Raw genomic sequence first — 26,993 nt, forward strand, 5'->3', positions numbered from 1 at the left:
CTGAAGCTAACAGAGTTAGCCTCAGTGGAGGCTGGTTCCATGGCTAAGGGATTACTGTTTGGCGACCCATTTATAAAAAACTAGAATAAATTTGTCAACACCTCCGCCACCTTTGACAAGGCTGAATCCTCTATGAGAACAGTATTCCAGACAGGACTTTTTGCGCAGTGCCTTCTTCCAAGGTCTCCACTAAGGCTCTGATGACAGATGCCAATCCTCCTGACAGGACACAAACCGAGGTTCCTTCTTCCCATTGCCCTCTCGCTTCCGCAGGGCCAGATGCAGCAGAGGTGGCAACCCTGCCTGCATCTACAGTGGATTACAACGTTTGCTCATAGGTGAATCTAATTTCTCCTTCGGAAATGTCTTTGGGCAGTCGAATAAGTTTAGTCCGTTACAACTCAGCTCAGCCTACTCAAGATGCCCTCTTATTCCTTTTCACATGAAGCAGTTATAAATATGGAAATTCGACCTCCTGAAGAAAAGAGCCATTACTCTCCCTCACCGTCATTGAAAGGAATTGTGCTTTGCCATAATTCTGGATGCCAAGCAGGGAAGAGGTCGCAGATTGGTTGTGAACCTCAGGGAGTTCAACAGCTGGGCTTGTTACCTCGACTACCAGATGGAAGGTATAAATCTCCTCAGGCTTACTCAGAGAATGCAACTGGATGGCCCGCGTGGACTTGAAGGACGCCTACCTGGCAGTGCTGCTTTATTCCCCTCACCGGGGTGTCCTCCAGTTTCAATGGAGGAACCTATGGTTTGATTATTCCGTTCTTCAATTTGGGCTGTCATCTGCTACATGATGCTTCACTAAACTGATGAAACCTGTTGTGGAGTTTCTGAGGACTCAAGGGGTTTGCATCACAAGAGAAGGACCTCCTTCTTTGTCCCCTAGACTGGACTATATCTCTTCTTCAAGAATTGGGTTTTCTCCTGAATGTGAAGAAATCTATGTTGACTCCGTCACATTCTTTGGAGTTCCTGGGTTTCTAAACAGATTTGACTGCAATCATTAGGACTTTTGGAGCTGATCGGACGAATGTCTTGACGGTTTGCAATTTGTTGGCCTTTTTATGCCTACAACAACTGCAAGGGCTTCCAGCGCAATACACTGGAGAAAAGTTCTATGAGTTTAAAGCGTCTATATGGTAAATTCCTATGTGAACAGTTCACCAGCTGAGATCATATAAAGATCTTATAAGCCCTGATGAAGTTCCCCGTGAGGGAATGAAACGTGTTGGCTGAGTGTTTTATACTCACATGAGAAATAAAGAACCTTTAAATAAAGGATTTTTTGACACTAGTTTCAGTCTACTGGACTTCATTGTCTGGCGCACCCCCACTTGTAGTAGTAGATTTTACTGCAATTATTGCTGCTGACACAGAAAGTCTGAGATGTCAAAAGAGAGTTTAGGACCCTCCTCTCCAAGACTACAGTCTCATGAAGACAAATCGTGGAATTGTTAATTTCCTGGCCTCCTCAATTCAGGCCATTTTTCCAGGTCCACTTCACTACAGCGAACTTCAACACCTAAAAACTCATCATCTCCGGAAAAGTTAGTCCTACTCAGACTTGGTTCTCCAATGGATCAGGGAAGAAATGGAATGGTGGTTGCATCACATGGAGGCACAGAACAGTAGGGCAATTTTTGGATCCCAGATAGACATCATCATCGGATGCGAGCAGGTGGTGCAGCGGAGCCTTTTGCCATTCTGGCGCCAACGGGGGACTGTTTGTTGTATGGGGCTCTGCTTCCATGTCACTTGCCTGGAACTGATGGTCGGGTCCTTTGCTTTCAGAGCACTGTCCCCTCAGAAATCCTCAGGTTGCATCCTTCTGCAGATAAACAATGGGTTGGCCGTCCACTATGTCAACAAGCTAGGGCGCACCAGGTCTCACATGTTGGTGGAAATCGCAAAAGACTTTTGGCATTTTTGCCTTCAGCTGAAGATTTTGGTAATCCTAGAACATCTTCCTGGTCACTCCAGTGTTATCACTGATTGGAACTCCAGGTTCTCGAGGGATGTCAATGATTGGAGGCTGCATCCACCTCTCTGTCAGTGGCTTCACCATCTGCGTGGCACTTGTCAGATCGATTTCTTTGTGTCTTGGCTCAACAGTCAGCTTCCATGGTTTTTCAGTTGGAGGCTGGATCCTGTGGCCTTGGCAATGGGCACTTTCTTGCAGGAATGGTGTCAGGGCTTAATGTACGCCTTTCCTCATTTTCTGATGATTCTTCGAGTGGCAGCACAGGTGATGGTTTAGAGAATGAACCTGGTCCTAGTGACCTTTCTTTGGATAGTTCAGTCCTTGTTCTTGACTCAGTAAGCTATTTAAATACGCATGCCCTCACACATACTATGGATCTGGTTGAAGTTGGAAAGGACAAAACGATCCACCCTACATTCAAAGGCAGAGGATGTGTTTAATTAATTGATTTCAGTTTTGTTTCTGTAGCACTAAAAAACTGGGTGTCGGGTTTTAGAATTTGCTTGAGTATTTTCAGAGACCATAATCCTCTTGTTATGTCCCTTGTTGAGTTAAACCTTTGTAAGAAACCATCTAGTGTGGGGGGGGGTGGGCATGTGCCACAGATCAAGTTAGGAGGCTGAGATGGTCACAGGCCAATGGTGAAGCTTTTTATAGATCACTAATGAAAGACGGTGAACAGGTCATTGCGAACTGTTTAGACCAGAATGTGGAGGGGTCGAACTAGTCAGGGCCTTTGAGGGTATCGCTCAATTAATTGACGATATGCTCAGAACTACATCACACAGAGCTAGATCGGCTGATCCAAGGTTGTTTGACCAACAGTGTTATCGTGCTTTGAGAGAGCTGAAAGTCGCTCTAAAATCTTCCCCAAGAGATAAGGGTAGGGTGACCCTTTGTAGGACAAACTATAAGTTAGCCGTTAAAGGCCGTAAAACAAAATTACAAAAGCAAGCCTGGGAGGATCTGAGGGAGGCAATGGAGTTAAAAGATACAACCGCCTTTTGGAAAGTTATAAACAATCCTTGTTTCCAAGAGGCAAATAAACCCAGGTTAGCTAACAATATTTTGCCGGGGGAATGGGGTGAATATTTTTATGGGCTCTACAATCACTGCTCAGGCGAGGCTCAGTCGGAGGATAATAGGGGGGGAACTGAATATTATCCCGATAAGTTTCTTTTTGGATGAGATCAAGGTATGGATGGAAGGTTCGACCAGAAAAAAGGCCCCGGGTCCCGATGGGATTCCACCCGACCTTTTTTGGAGTAAGGTAGATCTCTGGGCGCCCATTATGACTAGGGTTATTAATGCAGCAGTAGATACAGCTATGCCGCCATCCTCGTCCACAGCCACAATTGTTCCCATTTTTAAAAAAGGTAATAAGGATAGCCCACTTTGTAATCAACCAATTTCCCTAATTGACATGTCAGTAAAGGTTTCAGGGTGGGTTATCCTCACCCGGCTAATGGACTGGGCTGAGGATCAGCGCATTATAACTGACACCCAATTTGGCTTTAGGCCAGGTCAGTCAACCACCAACCAATGTCTCAATTTATATCTACTTGTAGCCAAGTACACCATTGCCAGCCAAGGGACTGTGTACCTGGCATTTATGGACTTAACGGCGGCTTTTGACCGAGTTAACCGAGGGAAATTATGGGCAATCATGGGTGACCTTGGTGTGGACCCGGGACTTATTAATATTCTAAAATCCTTGCACTTGAATACTACCGCCACTGTCAGATACAATCAGGAGGGAAGCACCACAGAACCTTTTTAATGCTCTAGTGGGTTCAGACAGGGTTGCATTCTGGCCCCATTTTTGTTTACATTGTATATAAATAGAGTGGATCAGGTACTTAGCACTTTAAAGGGTCACACCAAGGATTGGCTCTCGAGGGATCCCCGTCCTGCTTTACGCGGATGACGCGGTTCTCCTTGCCGCACTCCCAAAGGGCTGCAGAGTTTGATAGTTGGTGTTGTTTCTTTTATGGAGAACTTAGATTTGTCCCCCAATCTGTCAAAATCTTTCATTATGGAAGTGGGCAAAAAACCCAAGCAAAATGTACAATTTTACTATTGGTTCACATTGCCTGGGTAAGGTGCACTCTTTTTCTTATTTGGGGATTTTATTTGCTGGCCGTCTAAATGTAAAAAATTTACTTGAGGAGAAATGTCGTACCCTAGCTAGTTGCTCTGGGACGATCATGAATTTTGCACAAAGGTTAGGTCGATGGTCACCTGAACAAATTTTGAGATTATATAGCTCCATGTGTTTCACCAAAGTCCTCTATGGAAGTGAGGTATGGTGTTTTATTGATGCGAAGCAACTACAAATTGAGGAAAATAAGTATCTTCGGTGTTTGCTCAAAGTGCCTCAGAGTACGCCATCCCATATTGTCCACAAAGAACTTGGCGTTCGTTACATTATGGACAGGTTGGGAGTCAAACCCCTAGTCTGCTGGGCTAAAATTTGGGCAAACGCGGAGTCGACATTCAGTAGGCAGGTCATAGCAAACTGCCTCGCCCGCGACCGGGGGCTTAATATCCCATGGCTAAAGTATGTGAAGGAGACCCTCGGGGGAATAGGATGTTCAGACCTTTTTACTAACCCTTCTAAAATATCTGTGCAGGATAAGGCCATGGTTAAGGACCGGTTTTTCAAGCATATTACAACACTCAGGGAAGATAGGGAGCTGATTAAACCGTCAGTGAGAGAACACCTTCTAACCAAAATATCCGGGGGCATCGAATCTTATTTGTCTTATTTTCATAATGCTCATGATAGATTTTAAAAGACACAGTTCAGGCTAAATCTTCTGCACCACATACTAGCTGACCCAGCAGGATATACAGTGTCTATAGAGATGAAGGGACCATGTGGCTGCGACCAACGGTCTCCACAGGATACCCTTCACTTTGTAATATGATGTCCCTTTTATTCATAATCCAGGAGCCTCTTTTTAAAGAGAATCTTAAAGAAAGCTAGATTTAAACATGCAAGGGTGGCCTTGTTATTTTTAAAACTGTCCTCAGATGCTATGACTCTGTTTTGTACTGTAATTTTTTTAAGGGCAGCACTCAGGCTTAGAGCATCAAGGGGCATTAGGAGAACATAGGTTGCCCGTGATGTTATTCTTTTTATGGTCTTATGAATGATTTGGCTAAGGGGAGGGGTACTTAATTATTGATGTATTGAACATGTATCATGTAGAATTTTAGATTGTTGAATTGGTTTGTTTTTTAACTTTGATGTATTTTACTTGTACTTTATGGTATTATTTTATACCGAATAAAGTAATGTGATTGATTGATGACTCTGATGGTTCTCTCATCTGACTTTTCAGTCCAACTTCCGTCCTTCCTGGAACTCGGATGGGGCGTTCTCTTCCTCTAGTGGTGCAGGACTCTCTTTGTGTCATGGCTTGGAATCTGTCAGGGTCCCTGGCGATAGTCTGGAATTTTGCAGCAAGCTAAATTCTTTGTATCCCAATCCTGGTCTTCAAATACTCACAAACAATACATGTCTGCATGGAGTTGATGGGCCAGTTGGTGTGATTTACAATATATTGATCTTGTGGGGGCAGACTTTACATATGTACTGAATTTTCTTTCCTCCTTAGCTGCAGATGGACTGGCTTATAGATTGCTTGAGAATTTCCGCTCAGCCATCCTGGCCAGTCATCTCCCTCTTGAGGGTAACCCTGTTGGTGAACATCCTTTGGTCTGCTACGTAATGCAGAGCATTCGCATTTTAAAAACCCCTCTTCTTTGCCTCTCCCATTTGTAGGATGTGCATGCAGTGCCTAGATTTCTCCAGAATTGCCCGTAGAATTCTTAGTTGTCTCGGTAGCAATTGTCTGCGAAGTTGACTCTGTTCCTATTTCTCATTTCTTGCTGAAGAGTTTCGGATGTGAAGGCTCTCGACGTTGCAGGTAGAATTTTTACTCCGGAAGGAGTTTCTTTCCAAATTACCAGAGATACTAAGAGTTTTTCCAAGTGCATATCTTACCCCAAGCTTCAAGACAACCCTCAACAGTGTGTTGTACAGGGTCTCAAGGCTTATGAACTAGTTAATTATCCCATAGGTGTGACCCTGCTGGACAATTGTTTATTGCGCTAATGAAACCGTTTGGTCCAGTGGCTCAAGCCATTTTAGCACACTTACAAATGGCTGTTGGCTGAGGGTGGAGTGGATGTGAGTGTGTTTGGGGTCCATTCTGTCAGAGGGACTATGGCTTCAAAATATTTTGCTTTGGGTTCTTGTTTTAGAAGACATCATGAGAGCTGTGGACTAGGCCTCAGATTTCACTTTTAAATGTTTCTATTAAAAGCCTATTGTAACTGTTGCTTCTGGTTTGGTGCATTAACTTTGAACAAGCATAATCTGAGCCTCCAATCCTGACATTGAATACAAGTTTGTCAACCATTTGTGTCAAGAATGTTCAATTCAATTAAGGAAAAGGAGGCAAGAGCTATCCCACCCTTACAGTTATTGTTGCAATGTATCAGATTGCTCTGTTTTATTTATGACAGTCTTCTCCCCATGTGAATGAGTTGCGTTACGTAGTGGAGGTTAACCCATTTTTTGTTTGTCATGCAGGTTCAAAGCAGAAGCAAAGCGGAGTGATTTCCAGGCTGAGATCCTGAGTTTGTAGTATCAACTGCTGGTGGCTTTGCCATCAAGTTGTTTGATGATCCTACTGTCTCTCTCCAGTTTGGTGGATCAAGTTCCAGTTCCTGTGGAGCAATTGGCCGAGTCAAATGTATTGTTCAAGTTCATGAATGAGTGATTTTAAAGGAACTTTGTGTCTATTACAAACAAAGAAAGAAGAGGAATCATTCTGGGATGGCCCATGTATAAGGAGTGGTGTTCCTTGATTGGTTGATGAGCTTATGGTAAATGTAGTTTTGTGGGTTTACTGTTTGAATTGGCTGCTGAAAAACTTGCAATAAAGTTAATCTGAGCCTCCATGTTATTAATAAAATTGAAAATTATTAATGTGAATACTTCAAAATGTGTTATCCTCTGTAGTATGACCTGATGATTCATGGTATCAAGAGCACCAGACTAGTCCAGCATGACCAAGACGGCACCCTGTCCCTCATCCGGCCATCTCAAGAATTTATCACAGTATCCCAATAGTGCATTCCCAGTCCTGTGTTCTGGTCTGAAGTCTTAGTGAAAGATGTAAAGACATTTATATTTAGATGTTTTTAGTCAGACTACCAGTTTCTCCATGATCTCAGACAAAACCAGTACGTTGCTAAAAGGTCTGGTAGTAGCGACATCACTTTTAAGGTGAGAGTTGAATCACATGATACACCTTGGTACAATTTAGCACTGAAGAAAATGAAGAAAAACAATAGGATTTAATCTAGATAAAGGACACCCCTGCACAGTCAGTACAAAGATCTATATTTAGTAATGCTCAAGGAATAAAAGAAAGTGATCATTTTTGTAAAAAAAAAACACTTATGAGCTAAGATGATTAACAGAACTAAAACTAAGTTAGAGACTTATTTATGTTAATTGTCTCCACTACCAAATCATCCAACTGTTACTACAACACTGATCCTTTTTTTGTGAAAAAACATATTTTAATTGAAAAAAAATTGAAAAGGTTGGAAAGGTCATGTCTAAGTATAATTGAGAAGCACCTTTTAAAACATAGTTTTCCTCTTAAACAGGGAAAGCCTTTCATCTTTCAACTGATTCCCATTCAGACTGCTGAAAATGTACTTAGTCCACTAACACCACTGATTCGACAGTAAGTAATCTTCATCGTGTCAATTACTGAAAATTGTTTCAATGAGCTGCAAGGTAAAACCACAATTACAAAGAGGCAGTGTGAGCAATTTTCAAATAGCAAAAAAAGGAGATTCTTAATAAAATCTTTCTTTGAAATATAAGCCATCAACTCATTATCACACCATTTACCAAGTTCTTTATAGCAGTGTGTACAATGGTAACAAACTTGCCAAGCTGCGCCAAGTCCATCGGCCTGTAAGTTCTTAGACAATAGCCACAGGCTCCTTGGCAGATTAAAATCCTCTGAGTTAAAAACATTCACTTAAGGAACATGTGACGTGCTATTAACAATCCTAGGCAGCTACTTGGAAAGTGAAGCGTGATTTTTTTCTTCTAGTCGCAAAACCCGCAAGACGCTGGGCCACGTTGTATTGACCAGTGTGATCTATTCTCAACTATTGACAGAATAATTAGCCAACCACAAAGTATTAAATGTCTACAGTTTCTGCATAATGCCGGTTTCAAATAGGGCATCAAAAAACAAAGTGATGGATCGAATACTTTGATTAATATCAGCCTCTGGCGATTGCTCGGGCCGCATCCCAATCCATCATTTTTCACCCACCATGCCAACTCAGTTTGGACCCAGCCAGTTCAGGCGGGACTGTTTCCATAAAGAGCAGGGCAAAGGCTGATTTTCATATGGCTGGGTCCAAACTGAGGCAGTGTTGCCAGTGGTGGAGACAAATTCCAGCATTCCATTCATCACTTATTGTTTTAAACAGGGTTGCATCTTTGGCCATTAGACATTTCATAAATCTTCTCCAGATCAGCATTTCTTGACAGTGACAGCACCTGGTTTTCAAGGATGGCTTGATATGAAACAGACATTGCAGTTACTGTCTCCAACTTGACATTTCGGTCATTGGCTGTGATGCTAAATATGATGCCCATGGGTTGTTCGGTCCCCTAAAAAGCTTGAATAGAGCAGTCTTTAAAGTTCTGGGATTGGCGGCAACGCGTGAGTAACAATACTTAATGAATGACGCCTTACATTCTGGGTCTTGTCAACTCAAGTCACAATAGTGATTGCCCAGTGTAATTTGGTAGATTGAAATTTCTTCGATAACCTTTACCCCGACGATTGCCTAAAATGGTGGGAAAATTCCCAAGATAGGCTTGGTGACCATCAGAGAAGGTTGGCAATAACTTTGATCGGACTACTTTTATTATTGCTTAGGCCGTGGGGGCTGCTTAGATGTTAATAAGTTTAAAGAGTGCAAATGTGACAACTGGGGCTTTCCTCTTCAAATGTTGCTGGTGCGTTAACCTTTCTGTTTTTGGTGAACCTGTGGCATCGCCCGAATGAATGTAGAACGTTGTGGTGAGATGCGCCAGCACAGAATTAGAATGGTGAGGAAGGGGAGTTCTGGAGAACAGAAGTTGGTGGCTGTGAATGGAGGGAGCGCTGCATTTCTGGCATGTACTAAATAAAGTCACCTTAATCACTACAAAGGTTGGAGACTTTTTTTTGACAAAACCATACTCCTAGGTAGTTATAATTGAGAGTATATCCAATATTTAGCTGACCAAGCCTCTAGACCTTTTTGGTTTTGTGTTTATATTTTAAGAAAACCATAACCTTTGTCTTCTTGACATTAACAACACATTTGTTATTTTCAATATAAAGGTGTAGCTGGTCAAGAGCTCACTGCATGCCAATTTTGGGGTGAACTAGAATGATCAAATCATCTGCATACTGTAATACAAATAGTGTATATGTGCCAATCCCAGCAGATACAGTTCTGACTTTAGAAATGGCATGGCGAAGGTCAGCAATGTAGAGGTTGAACAAAGTTGGAGGTAACACGCAACCTTGTTTCAAACCTTGTTGTTGATATTTTGTGTGTAGCCATACACCCACTGCCTAACGTAACAAAAACCCAGGTGTTTGTATGAAGGGAGGTAATTGCCTTTAAAAGAATCTGGAAGAAGCTCCATTTTGCAAGCTTGGGCCATAGTATGTTTAAGCAGCAGAGTAGTTTATAAAGCAGGCAAAAGAGGGGGTACTTGAGGCCTGAGAAAGCGGTGAACAAGGTGAGATAAACTAAAATGTTTTCTAAGGTGGATCATTTTTGCCTGTAGCCAGTTTGGTAAAATGGAATTATGTTTTCCTCTAATCCATGCCTCTAGCTCACGTAGGAGGTGTTTGGCATACACTTTTACGTCCACGTCTAACAGCGAGATGAGTCCCTAATTTGATGGAACGATGTTTTAACCTTTTTTGTGGATGGGATGTAATATGGATCCACACCTGAAATCGGGAATTTGAGCCGTTAAAAAACATTGGCTATAGAGTGGAGTAAGGATATTGCCCTACCATTCTGTGTTAGTCCTGAATACGGATCCTGGAAGGCTGTTGGGCCCTGGTGCCCAATTCGCTCTGATGGTTTTCAATGCCTTGCTAAGATGTTGCAAATGGGACAGATCTGATTGAACCATAGATTCTGCCCCTGCCTGACTATTAAAAGAACACGCAGTCCTGCTCACCCCATCCATCTGCCTTCTTAACAAGTTTATCAAATAGCAGTTTTCACTGCAATAACAAGGGTACTCCTGCATCCCTATTCAAGAAGGACTTATACTCATCCTCACCTGTTATATACCAATTAAAACTTTGCCCGACTTAGCAAAGTAATTATAGTAGCACTATTGCACACCTATGTGGGTCTTTGTTGAATATCTTTTCCCGGGCAATCCAGATTTAGACAAAGGGATGGGATGGATACACTATTTTTAGGCTTTTGGGCCAATGCACTCCAATTGTCTGACAAAGCGGTGCCAAATGGCTGCTGGCAATGTTAGATCTCTCTGCAGCAATCAACATTGTAGAACATTACATCTTCATAAAAATGTTATCTTTAGTGGAGAATGTTCCAGAAAGTACCCTTAAGTGGTTCCAATCCTGTCTGAGTAGCAGATGTCAGCAAGTAGCAGTTACCGCCCCTATAACCAGGAAACCATTTCCTGCCATTGGAGAGAGACATGGGTCTCTAATCTTGCCAGTGTTGTTTAATAATAATGTATGCAACTCTGTTCCCTCCACTCTCCAACAGTGCTTATCAGTCAACTTGTTTTAAAAATACCTAAAGAAGAACCTTTTTTTAGATTATCCTTAAGACTTTTGCAAACTGACCTTTGGGTAGGGAGCTCCTAGTAAAGTGTAATCAATCTGAGCTCTTTATAGGTTTTTGTTTGATAAGCATTACAAAAGGCATCCATGACGAGTACACGACTGCGGGCACCTTTACTGTGTAATATACACTTGCAGCCACGTGTGTCTGTGCAGAATAAATAAAAGGGAATGGAGCATGCAAATGCACCTCTCCATTGTGGGCAATGAAGCATATGTGCTCATAACTGTGCTACTGCATGGAACTCTCAAAATCCTGTCATGAGTGGATGGTGTACCCTGCCACGGCCCTACTCATATCAGAACATAAACCATCCCTTAGAAGTGAGTGTTTAATTTTACCTCACACTGCACAACGTGTCTCATTGCAACCTATTAGACGGATCTGCCATAGGGTTTTCTTTACCCAAACATTTCACCTTCGTCCTTCACTTTTTGCTGATCCTGTTTTTGCGGGCATTAGGATTCTGCACCCTTTACCACAGTTGACCAGTACCAAAGTGCATGTGCTCCATCTGTAAAACATGTTAACATTGGCTTATACATAATTGGCATATTTAATCCATACTAATATAATAAAGAGAGAGCCCAAACCTTTGAGGCGGGTAATCTCAGGAACCACAGCACCAATCACAACACCCAATACAGCGTTGGAAAGGGCAGTTGTAGCGAAGGACATAGGCTATGCAGACGCCCAAAAATTACAAAGTGAGGGGGGTCAAGAAGGCCTATATTTACCGACCCTGATGTTCCAAAGGCCTAAATATCAACTATATACAACAAACCTCTGTTCCATTTCCTCTATTTTCTTATAAGAGGGCTCCATCCATCAGGGACAGTCTCGTACATACAAGACCTAGAATACTGCCTACAGTTACTACTAACACCTTATGGGACTTACCAGCAGTGCAGGGCCACTTTCCTTGTGGCACCTGTAGTGTCTGTCCTCAGACCTATAAAACTAACAGTGTTGACATAGGTACAGGCAAACCATGGGTCCTAAAAAAGCATACCAACTGCAACACCGAGCAGGTCATCTATTTGATAACCTGTCCATGCTCACTACGCTACATCGGACACACTACTCGGAAAAACAAGATAAGAATCAGTGAACACAAGGGTACGATCCGATGTCAGAAACAATCAACCCGCTTGACTACACACTTCTTAAACCTCAAACATAAAGCTGATGAATTGAGATGGGTGATACTAGAACATCCATTTATCCCCCCACATATCAGCGATGTATCAAAATTTCTCTTTGTTAAAGAGCAAAAATGGATCTTTAAAGTTAAAAGTGATACGCAGGGATTAAACGATGATATTCCTTGGTCATCCCTCTAATCACTTATGTGACTCCCTAGATATCATAGGTTCATGTGACTCCGGAGTTAGCACAGACTTAATACCACGCTGTATTCATGATTGATCAGCTACAGATAGAGAGTCTCTGTGACTCCCCGATATTAGAGGCTCCTGTTATCTCCGAAATAACACATATTTAACATCAAGCTCCTTTCTTGACCTGTGGTCGTGATTGGTTAGCAATAGATAGGGAATAACACAGTATCCATCTACTGACACATTAGCTATAGGGCTTAGAACTCCTTCTTTTGAGGATTCAGTAAATAATACACAAGAACAACCTAGTTGTACATACTCTCCCAGATAAAAGTGCCCAAATATTCTTTTATATACTTTAATGCTTCCTTTATGTTCGCCTAACAAGTATACATAACATCAGGTTAAAATGAGGAAATAAAAAAACCCAATACTCAGCTTTGCGCGCACATTCACATCAATGTGCCACGTAGTTGCTGCAAGTTTTTTGTATGTATAGCCTAATATGTCCGCTATTTAACTGAATCTATTTTATATTGGGCCTTAATCAGTAAATGCATTCCGAAGACACCACTTCGCGCATTTGTTTACACTTCAGTGAGATACAGCCAGCTTCCGATACCGCGCTCAAACAGTCCAGTGTATGAACTGGCGGCGAGTAGCGGATTTCCATGCACATGCGCTGTCAAACGATGGCGAGATGGACGCGCATGCGCAACAGATCAGTGTCTCCCCCCCAGGCGATTAGATTACGCATGAGCAGAGGATCACTGACTTTGGTAACGCGAGTACAGCGCGCCCATTTCTAAACAATCTACAACAACCAATTTTCCAATTAACAGCAGTATAAATAACCTGCGGCCGCCCTCCGCTCCACCTCCACTTCCTCTCGGATGCCAGAGAGGGGTGACCGACGGAGAGGTAGGTCGCAGTGTTTGTAGCTCTTGTCTCTCTTCAAGTTTTGATGGATTTAACAGTCCTAAACCCCGCTATGGTGTTTCTTCATCACTTTAAACACCTTCTGATAGATATTTAAACAGCTCGTTTTCAATGTCAGTTCCTTGTAATGTCAGTTCCATGTTTCAGGCATAGTCTTTTTTCCCACTGCTCAAACAGTTAGTTTTTTACTGTGCAAATTTTCAAAATTAGCAAATCATGTGGGGACAGTGTTTCTCATTTGTTTATCTCTACTTCATTTTGCACAATAGAGCGGTGCCTCATTGATTCCCGAGCAGGACGCCGGGCGAGGTGAGGTTTACTACCCACACACAGTTGGGTAAGTACTATTCAAGAAAAGATTTTTCTTTCTTCCTTCAATTTAGAAACTGCTAGCAACACTTTTATTAATGGGCTAGCAGAATATTCATATATATACCCCAAAATTCAGGATTTACCATGGGGTTTATCAAAGAGTCAGCATTTATTCCTGTGTGTTCTGGGCATGTGCTGTTTGGCAAACGTAGAGAACTCTATTCACTGTAATTTGCAAATGGCTCTTTACCATGTTTTTTTACAGGTAAGGATCGCATTATCCTAACATCCCTGGAAACATTGGGGCTCCAAGATCCGGGTAGGATGTTCTTTTTCCTTGACTTATAATCAATTTTCACATACAAATCCCTGTGCAGTAGTATTTCTATTCTATTCTATGGTCCTGAAGAAAGCCGGATAAAGTTCCTTTGGCTGAAACATGTCGACCGTCTTGCACAGCCTTATTCAGTAGTCATATTGTCAGACTACTAGGCGTAATTTTTATGGTTGATACCGGACCAATACCTATTAAACATATTTTTTGCTCCGGTAATCAATTTTAACTCACTTCTTTTCACAAACACTGCACCTCATCAGCAGCCTATTGAGAATAGACTTTGGATGGAGAAAACCACTGGTATCCGCAACTATACCGTCACTTGATGGTCAGGATGTTGCCTGGATCCATATCCCATCTCATATGAGGACACTCCGCCATCTTGGGTGGTCTGATGAGAATCTCTCACCCACCGAATATTCTCAAAGGTTAGCTCTTTTATTGAGTTCTCAGGTTGCCTTTCGCTCTACCTTTAGACACACTCTTATCCCATGACCCAGATGTTCCGCTTTGTTGTATATGCAGACGCCCACCATATACATTTAAAAGGTAAAGAACTGTGCCAGCAAAGTAGTCCCTTGTGGGCGTCTCTGCGTTGTGCTGTGGGCGTGACAAACGCTGGGGGCGTGTGGTACGTTCCGGCCTTCATGCCATGTCTCATATCGTGTACTAATCCCACCCTGCTCCCTTTAAATACCCCTGCACCCCATGATCATAACCCACCCTTACTCCTTAAAATACCCCAACACCCTTAAACACTAACCCATCTTAATCCTATAAATATACCCTGTACCCCAAAACCCAAACCTATCCCTAAACCCTAAAAATACCCCTGTACCCCAAAACCCAAACCTAGCCCTGAACCCTATAAATACCCCTGTACCTCAAAACCCAAACCTACCCCATAACCCTAAAAATACCCCTGTACCCCAAAACCCAAACCTATCCCTGAACCCTAAAAAATACCCCTGTACCCCAAAACCTACCCCTGAACCCTAAAATACCCCTGTACCCCAAAACCCAAACCTAGCCAGGAACCCTTAAAATACCCCTGTACCCCAAACCCCAAACCTACAGCTGAACCCTAAAAATACCCCTGTACCCCAAAACCCAAACTTAGCCCTGAACCCTAAAAATAACCCTGTACCCCAAACCCAAACCTACCCCTGAACCCTAAAATACCCCTGTACCCCAAAACCCAAACCTAGCCTTGAACCCTTAAAATACACCTGTACTCCGGAACTCAAACCTACCCCTGAACCCTAAATATACCCCTGTACCCCATAACCCAAAACTATATCTGAACCCTTAAAATACCCAAACACCCCAAAACATATACCTCAGTACCCCAAAACATATACCCCTATACCCATACTTACCTTATCCAAACATTAAAAAAAAACATGCTTTTACCATTCATGCATTCACACCAAATTTCGTTGTAAATGTATGCGTGGTAAAAGCATATAAAATGTAATGCCATGTGTTATAATGGCATTATGGAGTCATGGTACTTTCGTAATGAAAGTATGCAGAGTGATGGTATGCGGAAAGAAAGTTGCGGAATAATGGGTGTTTACCCTCCCCCGGTAAGTACATTGGTGGCACGGCGGCCCATATCTCCAGCAACATACTCATATTTTTTCACCACCCATTTGAAAAATGCACAGGTCTCTCTCACTGATGGCCAGCACCGACATACACTTTTAGAAACACCTCCCGCTACAAGTTCTAGAATTGCGAACTTTAGAGCTGGGGAGCTACGTTCGAATCTCTGCATCAGCTCAACATCCTGTGATTCCAGGCAAATCGCTTTGTCTCCCCGTGCCTACCACAAATGAATGTGTTCTTCTGTAATGTAAATTGTGCTCATGCCATGTTGTCGAGTTCGCGCTATATAATATTGCAAGGAAAAATAAAGTATGGAAACTCGAGTTCACACACTACTGAACACGCACTCTTAAGTGCATCAGCAGTGCACTGTGAATCGGAGCGTTTCACAGGCCTGTCACAGATAAGAAATGCTATCAAAACGAAATCCTACAAAACAATATACTACTGGCCGGCAGCAATTCATACCCAGACAACGTCGGGACGGGCTGCTATCAACAATGAAATCATAAACCAAGGACTTATAGAAAATGAAGACTCGCTGTATCTATTAAGCGAGAAGTCCTTACAAGATTTCAGCCTGCCGCCAGTGGTCCGAACTAACCTAACTGGATACCACAATATCGCTACCGCACACAATATTCCAGAGCTAAATAACTACCTTGCTCAACACGTGCCTAACTTAGTTCCCGATCAACAACTCGCCTACAACACCATAGTGGATAGTGTTGAAAAGAAGCAAGGCAAACTATTGTTCATAGACGCCCCCGGTGGCACAGGAAAGACGTATCTAATCAACCTCATACTTGCCAAAGTTCGATCTACTGGGAAATTGTCTCTAGCTGTTGCTTCATCTGGAATAGCTGCCACTTTGCTAACAGCTGGGAAAACAGCACATTCTACCTTTAAACTGCCTCTAACAGTTTCCCTTGAAAAGGATTCAATATGCTCTATTCGGAAAAACTGACCTTTGGGGACACTGCTTAAAAATGTGTCTCTTATCATGTGGGACGAATGTACAACGACACACCGCTCACATATTGAGGCAGTTGACAGAACTCTCAAAGACATTAGAAATTCATCCAACCTAACGGGAGGTGTTACTTTTGTGTTTGCTGGTGACTTCCGACAAACTCTTCCTGTGGTGCCTAGAGGAACGCGGGCTGATATACTAAAAGCATGCCTTAAAGCATCACACCTATGGAACTCTGTACAATCTATTACCTTGCACACTAACATGAGGACACATTTAGGAGGTGGAGATACACAATTTGCGGATCTTTTAATTGAAGTGGGTAATGGAGACATACCTGACACAAATGGCTTTATCAACATACAAAACTTAGGTAAGCGTCTCTGTACTCTACATGAACTCATACAACATGTTTACCCAGACATCCAGCATCTTCTCAGCAAAGATTACACATGGATTTGCGAAAGGTCTATAGTTGCCACCGGAAACTCTGCAGTGCATCATATAATTGAACACATACTACAACTATTCCCAGGTGAAACCACAATATATAATTCCATTGATACAGTATTAGATACACAAGACTCCGTGCATTGTCCCCAAGAATTCCTCCACTCACTTAACCCTTCAGGGCTTCCCCCTCATTCACTCCAAATGAAAGTAGGTGTTCCTATCATGTTATTACGAAACCTACATCCACCAAATCTCTGCAATTGGACGCGCCTACAAGTTAAATCTATTTTACCTTATGTAATAGAGACTACTATTCTCACTGGCCCTGCTGCAGGATAGTTAGCCCATATTCCCCGGATACCCATGATCCCTACTGATCTACCATTTCAATTCAAATGCTTACAATTCCCTATTAACATTGCTTTTGCATCCACCATTAACAAATCACAAGGTCAGACATACAAAGTCATTGGGATAGACTTACGAGAGGACTGCTTCACTCATGGACAGTTATATGTTGCGCTATCAAGGTCGGGGAATTCCGAAAACCAATTTATTCTATTTCCTGATTCTCATGAAACAGGAAATGTGGTGTACCATGACGTTTTGAAGTAAATGTTATTTTCAATACTAAAACCCTTGCTGCCTAGCCTTTTTTTACCCGGACAACGTCGGGACGTGCCGCTAGTATATATATAAAGATACGTCTTCTTTTTATAAATTGGTGCAGATCTCTTTATTGAGTTGTGAGCATAATTTATTGACTATTGTGTCTATATGTAAATGTCTAACACTCCTCTCTGATAAGTCTAGGGCTGCTCGACCACAATACCCCTTAGAAGAGAACCTTGGGATTGCTAGAGCAAGCTCCTGTCCACTAGTAAGAGAATACCTGGGCTCTTTGCACAATATACCTCTTTTTGGTATATCACTTAAAGAGCCAGCCCCGACGAAGAATAAAATGTGACAGATTAGAGAATTGTTCCATGTGAGTTGCGGATGCATAGAGGGAATCCAACAGGTCTCCTCCTTTTTAGTTGTTGAAAGTAATTGTCGTTGCCCACACCACCTGCAGTTCGGGGGGAGGGGGGTTTTCAGTTGGGAGTTCGAACCACCTGGCAACTGTAGCATATTAGGACCTATCAGAACCCAACAAATGGTGTGTTTCAAAGTAATAAGTAACTACTAGTAGTTCACTACAGGTAGATAATCCATACCACTAGGACGAAGCTCCAAATTGACAGTACTTGAGTAGCGCATATCACCAAGTGCATGGGTTTGGTTAGTTAGATAAAAGATAGGGTGTGGAAGTAAAAAAGCAGATGCTAGACGTCTCTGACACACAGTGACTAAGGTTTTATCACGTGGGTACTGCTTACAACACTGATTAAGAATGCCGCCCGACCTCCGGGTTGTGGGCTAAATGGCTGTGTCATACTTATGTTGCACTGTAAATGACCATGTCGCGTTGTTCACTGGTGAGTAAACCAGAATGAATAGATGTATAATATCTAGCTATGCAACAAAAATAAAGTTTAAAAATAAAATCACTTAAAGAGCCAGCTTCCTCCAGATGGCCCATCACTGGCAGGATGGGAGGGAGGAGCTCTGCACAGACCCACTTACACTTGAAAAACTTGTGTCCCGACTCGACACAAAGGGCTGCATGCCCCCCTGTAGTTAAAGTGGATCCAGGACAGGGGAGGCAGGATACCTGGGAACTCTAACGAGAAACCTCTAGAAACTGCTTCCCCACTTCAAAGGCAAAACTGAGTATACATACTGGACCTCAGACACCACCACTTCAGTATACTTCTGGACCTGCAAACACTCTGCCAGGAAGGACTGCTGATAGTGCTGCACTGCTGCTTTGATGGAACTGCTGCTCTGCTGTGCTCACCTACTGCCTGGGTCAGAAGGACTGGCACTGCATCACTCAGTGTGCTAGTTGGCTGGCCTCCTGATCTAAATCCTCAGGGACACAACAGGCTTCCAGCAACCTTGCATCTGCACCTGGATTATGCATTCTGTAAGTTCACTGTGACAAGTGGTGCCACTTCAGTCCTCGCCCCATTAAGCTGGCCTATGGTGCTCTGCCAGACTCTGTGGATCCACGGAACGCGCAGGACCTCCTCAGCTGCACAGCGCAACCTGGGCAAAAGCAATGCATAGCTGCTGATGCATAGATTGGAAGTGCTGCAAAGACCCGCATTGCAGCTCATCGCGGCATCTGAACCACTGCTGCATGATGCATCCTCAGAGCAGGACCTTTCATCTCTCTCCGATGACAACCGAGTCCGCATCGCAGCCTTGCAGCTCCTAAGAACTGATGCATCGCCCCGAACGGGTGGCAAATCCTCGACTTCGCATCGCAAGCCCTGGTCGATGGGATCCTCGCCGATGATCCATAACCTCGCACCACAGTTTCGCCGTATCTCAGGACTGACGCACTGCTTTGGCTGTGCTATGCAACTTCAATATAGATCCATGCAATGCTCTTCATACAAGAATTTAGGTGTCCCAGGTCAGGGGAACTCTCTAGATCAGATTCGGATCTTGTGGGACTACCCTGGGATGTTGAAGTAACGATAGAGCCAGAGTCTTTAAGTAGTGCTTTTAAAGACGGTTTTATTTTTATATAGCAGCGTCTCTGTCTACTAGTTATTCTCTCCCGGGCAAAGGCTGCAGGGTCAAAGGGTGGCTTTCTCGGTGGCTCCAGTTTGCTTCACCGGATCCACAGGGCTTTCTTCGTCACGTCTTCTTACAGCACTCCAGGGGTGCCCAAAAACAAAAGAGAAACGGGTGTCAGGCAACCATACGTTGTCATACAGTTCATAGGGCCGGGGGTGAGGAGGCAAACAACCGGTGTCAGTGCTCAGACTCTACACGCAGTGTGGGAGTGCTCGTGTAGGGAAGGGTCTTGGAAGGGGCTATTTTACACGGGGCTGTACAACTATACAGTTGGAGGTACGTGCTGAGACACCCAACCCGCTACCCGGCCCCGTACCTGTTGCAGCCACGCCCCTGCCTTGGGTGCGTGGCGGGGCGACTCGAGGGTACGTTGGCCTCCGGGCTTAGTCTCCGCTTCTCCGCTCTGCTGCTCTCGTCTCGGGGGGTATTCACAGGATTCTCCTCTGCTCTCCGCTCTCGATCCGCCTAGCTCCTCCAGGGATACGCCGTCCGTCTTCTCCGGGGCCGGGCTTCTTTTTCCTGTTTCCGGCCTGCTGATGGGCGGGGCCTCGTCCGTCCATGCCGAGGAATTAAAGGGACCGCCGACCTCCGTCTCCGCCGGCCACCCTGTTTCTAGCTCTTCCCTCCATATCGGGACAGGCAGCTGTTGGGAACGAAAGGCAGTGGGTGAAAGGGGGGTGGCTTCCCACCAATTGCGGTTCAGTTCAGTGTCCGGAGGAGGGACCCCGTCACATTAGGGTACTCTGTTCAGCGTGCCTAGCTGGGTCCCTGTAGCTGGCACGCGGTCCATCACAATTTGCCTGAACTTGTGACTTTGTCCTGTTCCAGCACAACCAGATATCTGCAGTTGGAGCTTTATGCCTTTTTGGCACTATTTTTACAAAAACTATTGCTGGTTCTACTAATTGGATTTTTGTTGTTTAGGTCTTGTTTAATTTATTAAAATGACTCTCTTTTTCTAACTCTGGTGTGGCCTCCCTTTAGTGCTGTCTTTTCACTGTGTTACTGTTTGAAGTGTTGCACAAATACTTTACACATTGCCTCCAAGTTAAACCTCACTGCTCTGTGCCAAGCTACCCGTGGGTTGAGCATAGGTTTATTAACCCCTTCGACGCTGATGACGAGCTGGGCTCGTCATGGCGTAGCCTCCTCGCACGCTGATGATGAGCCCAGCTCGTCACGTAAAGTGCGTTTCCGCAAAACCCAGCGTGCGAGCGGAATTCCGCTAGCGCGCATGGTGTTAAGGGTTTGCTTGTGAGTTTCCTCTGAGAATAATTGGGATTATTGCTTGAAAAGGGCTTAACCTAGGTCTGGCGTCAGTACTTAACAAGCTTGAATTCGACCATACTTCTGAAGTTGGATGCAAAATGACAAGTGACAAAACACCATTTAAGCTGGATTACAAAGTCAGGCCTGTCCTAAGGTATAGTAGATAGGGATCATGTGATATGAGTTCATTTAGTGATTTTGCATTTGTCACCCCGAGTGGGATTGGTATGCTCAGACGTGAGTCCCATGCTCTCCACACCACTGGATTCAAGCAAGCCGGGCTGAAGACGGCTGAAATGCCAGAAACCGGTCCTCAGAAGCTTGTTTCCGGTCCAGGGAAGGCATGGCTTGGCAGTTCGGGCTGGACTGTTCCCATGAGGCACAGGGTCAGACTGATTTGCATATGGCCATGTCTGAACTGGGGTGGTGTGGAGTGCAAATAAACGATGGATTTAGGCCCAGATCTCTGTACTGGGCTGAATGTATGACATTGTTCTGCATTCTGTCAATCCACTGTGTTTTTTTGCATTTGTCACCCCGAGTGGGATGGGTATACTCAGACTTGAGTCCCATGCTCTCCACGTCACTGGATTCAAGCAAGCCGGGCTGAAGACGGCTGAAATGCCAGAAACCGGTCCTCGGAAACTTGTTTCCGGTCCAGGGAAGGCATGGCTTGGCAGTTCCGGCTGGACTGTTCCCATGAGGCACAGGGTCAGACTGATTTGCATATAGCCATGTCTGAACTGGGGTGGTGTGGAGTGCAAAAAAACTATGGATTTAGGCCCAGATCTCTGTACTGGGGTGAATGTATGACATTGTTCTGCATTCTGTCCATCCACTGTGGTTTTTTGCATTTGTCACCCCGAGTGGGATGGGTATACTCAGACTTGAGTCCCATGCTCTCCACACCACTGGATTCAAGCAAGCCGGGCTGAAGATGGCTGAAATGCCAGAAACCGGTCCTCGGAAACTTGATTCCGGTCCAGGGAAGGCATGGCTTGGCAGTTCCGGCTGGACTGTTCTCCTATGAGGTACAGGGTCAGACCTATTTTTCATATGGCCATGTCTGAACTGGGGTGGTGTGGAGTGCAAAAAACCGATGGATTTAGGCCCAGATCTCTGTACTGGGTTGAATGTATGACATTGTTCTGCATTCTGTCCATCAACTGTGGTTTTTTGCAACTGCGACGGGAAGAGGCATAGTTTATTGGGCGGGGGGGGGGGGAGAAGACTAATAGCACCCCTATGGTGGATGTGTTAGACTCTTGAAAACCTGGGAGGCCACAGCCGACTCACCAACAGAGAGAAGGCTTTGACTCCTGGAGCGACACTGGGTGACTATCCAAGGACAGACCTGGGGGTACGGCTGAGAGCGCTGACAGCGGTCATGACTGGGACCAGATTTGCATGGCCGTAGTAATCTGCGCTCTGTGTACGGCATATTATGTGTATATGAGGCCCTCATGGGAGGTGCACGTGTTTTACCTGGAGAGGAGTCCTCCCCCGACCTCCCCCCCGTCAGATCCAATTTTTCAACCACTATTCTCATTTGATGCTTTAGTTGGTGGACCTCTGAAAACCCACTGTTTGTGTTGTTAGTTAAAGTAACGTTATTCTAGTTTTTTTAACTAAATACCGGTATTTGGATTCCAGTGCTGTGCAGTAAAACTGGAGGTGTCTCAATGGCGACTGGGAATACTTCTGATTATACTGTGCTTCTGATTAACAATGTGCATACAAGCCTCCAGTTCTCTTATGGTAGCTTAGGTACAACCCCAACTGGGTGGGGGGTGGGGGGGTAAGAGAGACATGATGGAAATTTCCTACTGGTGATCTTCGATACTGTGTAACTGTACAGTAATATAAGAAATGCTAATAAAAACACTTTAAAAGAAATGGAGAAAAAAGCTTTGTAGGCTGTTTCAAATTTCACCTTCTTTGATAACCAATATTGTTTCTTGTAAAGTTTAAGTATTTCTCCGAAATAGGTTTACTCCAAGTCGATTCCAACATTTACCATTCTCCAAAATGACATAATAGTCAAAAGAACGCAAGACCTTGTAAGGACCTCTTAACTTAGACAAGCCCCTAACAGTACGACCAGACCTGATCTTCACTCAATCACCCTCCACCCTTAGGAATGACATCAACACTCAACCCATTCCCCTGACAGCCATCACATGATACCATCTCTTCCAACCAAGATGGTACTAACTTGCTCCCAGGAGGTCTACCTCTCATGATCACAAAGGGAGACTTGGATGGGGCCTCTTGAGTGGTGGTCTGATATGCCGAAACTAGATCCTGGACAGCCTTTTTAACATCTAAGCCAGTAGACAATGCCATTTGTGACTCCCTTAACCATTCTGTTGGCCCTTTCTACTATGCCATTACCTTGGGGGTTGTACAAGGTGGTGCAATGATAGGTGATAACCATGCTTCCAGAGAAAGGCTTCCATGTCCTGAGAAACTAGCTGAGGCCATTATCTGTGATGAGAATTGAAGGGGTACCCTCTTCTAGGAAAATGTTGTTAAGAGCTAATATAGTAGATATGGTAGTGATTTCTCGTAAAAAGGACAGAGGGTTTATTTTCAGAGGAAGTGTGGAGGGAAAAGGAGTGCGAGTTGGGTATATGCAGAGGAGGCTTTGATTGGAGGAAAACTTCCGGCACAACAGAGGGCAATTGGACATGGGTCTGTTGCCAAGGCCAGATGCTGGGACTTTTTAGGGGGGGACTAAGCAGCAGTCCAATCAGCCAGGGCAAGTCTCTGCTGCAAGTGCACAACAAAAGGCGGTTATTACAGCCTTTGCATAGATATACTGAGCCTGACCCACCTCAGGCCGGCTTATTGTCCGAGGCAGAATGAGAATGGGCTGCTCCTTCTCTCATAGCATTAAGTGTGCCTGCCCCCTGGCTCCCTCCAGAGGCCTTAATGAGCTGCTGATAGGAAGCCATTACCCCTCCATTTGCAGAGGACTGGGGTAGGGAGAACAGGAAAGTTAGGGTAGTTGTGCGGATGAGGGGGGGGGAGCTAATTAGGTTATTTGTGTCCCGCTCCCTAAAATTAAAAGAGGTAGACATAAAACAGTCTCTGTTGTTCTTCTCTTTTTCCTGCCACATGCCGAGTTCACACAACATAAAACTACAAAAAAATTAACGGGAATGTGGCCACTTTTTTATGGCGTCGCCAGACCTAATTGTGATCCCAATCCTAAAGTGGCGCGCGGCCCCGGCCACGTCTCCGCTCGGCCATCATCTCCATCACCCTGCAATGCGCTCGGGGACGGGGTGCGAAGTGCGCTCAGTACAGAACGTTCCAGACACGACGTGCTGCGGCACGAGCCGAGGCGCGTGCCCTAAACGAAGCCGGTCGGGCGCGGTGCGCTCTAGGTAGGGTGGTCTACCGAATTCCTCGTTTGCCAGGAACACAACGGGAATGGCGCGTGTTTAGTACTACAACTCCCGGCGTGCCTGAGGACTCTGTGAGTACTGCGCGTGCGCAGTTGACAGAAGGGGGCGGGACTAGCTGGTTTATTGAAGGCTTGTTTTGCTCTTCAGCTGATTGTTACAGGAGCAGCGGAGCTGGACAGAGAAGCAGCAGGTGACAGGGGCCGGGAGGGGACAAAACACCCGCAAACGCGCTCATGGTAGATGCTCTGAGGGTTCCCAAGGGTGGAGGAGGGCTGGGAACTTACACCCCCAAGCCGGGGAGCAGATTACGCCAGGGCTGGGGCAGGATGCCGGCATTGTCAAGCCAGGGGGAAGGTGATGGAGACAGCTGGTTGTCAAAATACAAGTAGCAGCTGCAGTGTTTTGGGTGTGTAGTTGATGGGCCACTGTGTGGGAGTGGGCCAGATATACAGGCCTCCTCTGTGGTGGAGTAGGGTTACACCAGAGATGAAGGTGGGGGGGTGACAGTCCTAGGTGGGTGGGTGACAGTCCTAGGTGGGTGGGTGACATGGTACTACCATCCCCAGTGGCGGGGGTGCAGATACAAGCTTGGATGTGGTGGTGGAGAGAGTGTAAGATACAGGTAGGCCGTGGAAGGGCTTGCTAAAGTGGGGGGATGGGCCTGGTGGGGGTGGGGGGTGGCAGGCAAGCTCATCATGCAGCTTCAAGGCTGCAGTCACCCCGAAAGATGCGGGTTGTATACGTCGGCAGATATGGCAACGCTCTGGAGATGCACGCACAATGTGATTTTTTTTTTTTTGCACCAGAACAGTGAAACCTATGTTTGCTTCCTGACTTCCATTGGAATGAGGATTTTTTTTAGGATGGAAGAAGTACGAAATTCTCGAGAAATGCTATTGAAGCGGAATGTTAGGAGCTCTATCTGTAGGGAGAGTTGGCAAACTTGGAGCAAGATACTGGCAACCATCACTTCTGTAGAGGCAATAAATGGGCAGCCCAGGGAATGGCTGGAAGTGGGGGTGGGGGGTACATGACGTTCAGTCCCAATGCTGCACCAGAAATAAAGGTGGGTGGGTGACGGTCCTAGATGGGTGGGTGGCATGGTACTACCAGCCCCGGTGGCGGGGGTGCAGATAAAAGCTTGGAGGTGGGGGTGAGAGTGTAAGATACAGGTAGTCCATGGAAGGGCTTGCTAAATCCGGGGTGGAGTGGGGGATGGGCTCGGGGGTGGTAGGGGCAGGCAGGCTCATGCAGCTTAAAGGCTGATGGAAGAATGCAGTCACCCCGACAGATGCGGGTTGAAGTCGGCAGATATGCCAACGCTCGGGCGATGCACGCACAATGTGATTTTTTTTTTTTTGCAGCAGAACAGTGATACCTATATTTTCTTCCTGACTGCCATTGGAATGGGGATTGTTTTAGGCTGGAACAAGTACGAAATTCGCGAGAAATGCTATTGAGGCGGAATGTTAGGAGCTCTATCTGTAGGGAGAGTTGGCAAACTTGGAGCAAGATACTGGCAACCACCACTGCTGTAGAGGCAATAAATGGGCAGCCCAGTGAAAAGGTGGGGGTGTAAGGAGAAGGGGGTTAATGACTTTCAGTCCCAGTGCTGCAGGAGCTGGGTTCAGGCGGGCAGGAAAGATAAACAAACCGGCAGCCACTGATCTGGGGGATGGAACAGAAAGGACCACGGAGTAGGATAAGACCCGGGGAGAGGGGTAGGACAGGGAGAAAAATGCAATCACTCTTTGGACTGTAATGCCGCTGCGTGGCTGGAGAGATTGCATAGTTGTAGGCAGCCTGGAGGGAGTCGATACATCTCTAGGGGGTGGGGATGAAATGCTCAGCCAGCGACCGCTGTTGATGCAGTGGTGGCAGCCAAGTGCTTATGTAACGGGGTACGCGATGTACGGATACAGAGATGCTGCGGGGCGGCAACCGCAAAGCTGTGAGGGGGGAGACGGTAGATGAGCGGGCTGCAGAAAGCACCAGGGTTGCTCGGGGGGGGCACGTTACACGTCGACGAGGGGGGGATTAAAAGTATAGTCATCACTCCGGATTCAGGCACCCACTGAACTGGATTAGAATTGCCACAGATGGGCACCTAAGTGCCATGAAAGAGGATAGGGGACACCCAGCCCTTTATTTTGAGGGGGGGGGGGGGTTATTTGGCAAGTTAACGGCTCCAAGTGTGATGCGAGCGTTTCTTTAAGGAAACTGTCTCTGCTGGGTTTATTGAACTTATAAAGCTTGCTTGTTGCTTCCCAAGCAGTAACCCGGCATCCCCATGTATCTTGACCTTCAAGTCATAATTCAAAGAGATGGAGCAAGGTTACTGGTCTGTCTGTGTGGGGGTTACCAGCGATTGGGAAAATGATACTCCATGGGAGTAATTAAATGATGAGACAGCCTCAGTATGAAGCGACCAGGCCACCAGGCAGGTGCAACGCTGCCTCCTGAAGCGAGATGCGGTGTCTGGAGGAGCGCACTTCATCAGGCCAGGAATGTTGACTGTTGATTACGTGAATGTATTCCTCCCTCATGAATGGGGTGAAGCATGTCTGGGCAGAACTACTTTGCGGTCGAGAGGTCAGGCGACATCCCCACCCAGCCTTTGGAAAGTGGGGTAAAGTCATGTTGCAGGGGCTGAAGAAGCAAAGCCTTATTACTGCATTGGAGATGGGGCAAAACCAACTTGTTGTCTGCAAGGGGG

General features: G+C 45.2%; 1 protein-coding gene across 6 annotated transcripts in view; it reads left to right on the top strand.

Annotated features, from left to right (window-relative positions):
* Positions 1-24,382: 24,382 nt before the first annotated feature.
* The window catches only part of ABCC5 (ATP binding cassette subfamily C member 5), a 213,514-nt gene continuing 210,903 nt past the window's right edge, over positions 24,383-26,993 (top strand). For all 6 annotated transcript variants that reach the window (XM_086944467.1, XM_086944468.1, XM_086944480.1 and 3 more), the window contains exon 1: positions 24,383-24,467. The gene's annotated coding sequence lies outside the window, so the exon portion shown is untranslated. The remainder of the gene's footprint in view (positions 24,468-26,993) is intronic.

This window comes from Lissotriton vulgaris, chromosome 11, assembly GCF_964263255.1.
Source record: "Lissotriton vulgaris chromosome 11, aLisVul1.2, whole genome shotgun sequence".
NCBI lineage: Eukaryota > Metazoa > Chordata > Amphibia > Caudata > Salamandridae > Lissotriton > Lissotriton vulgaris.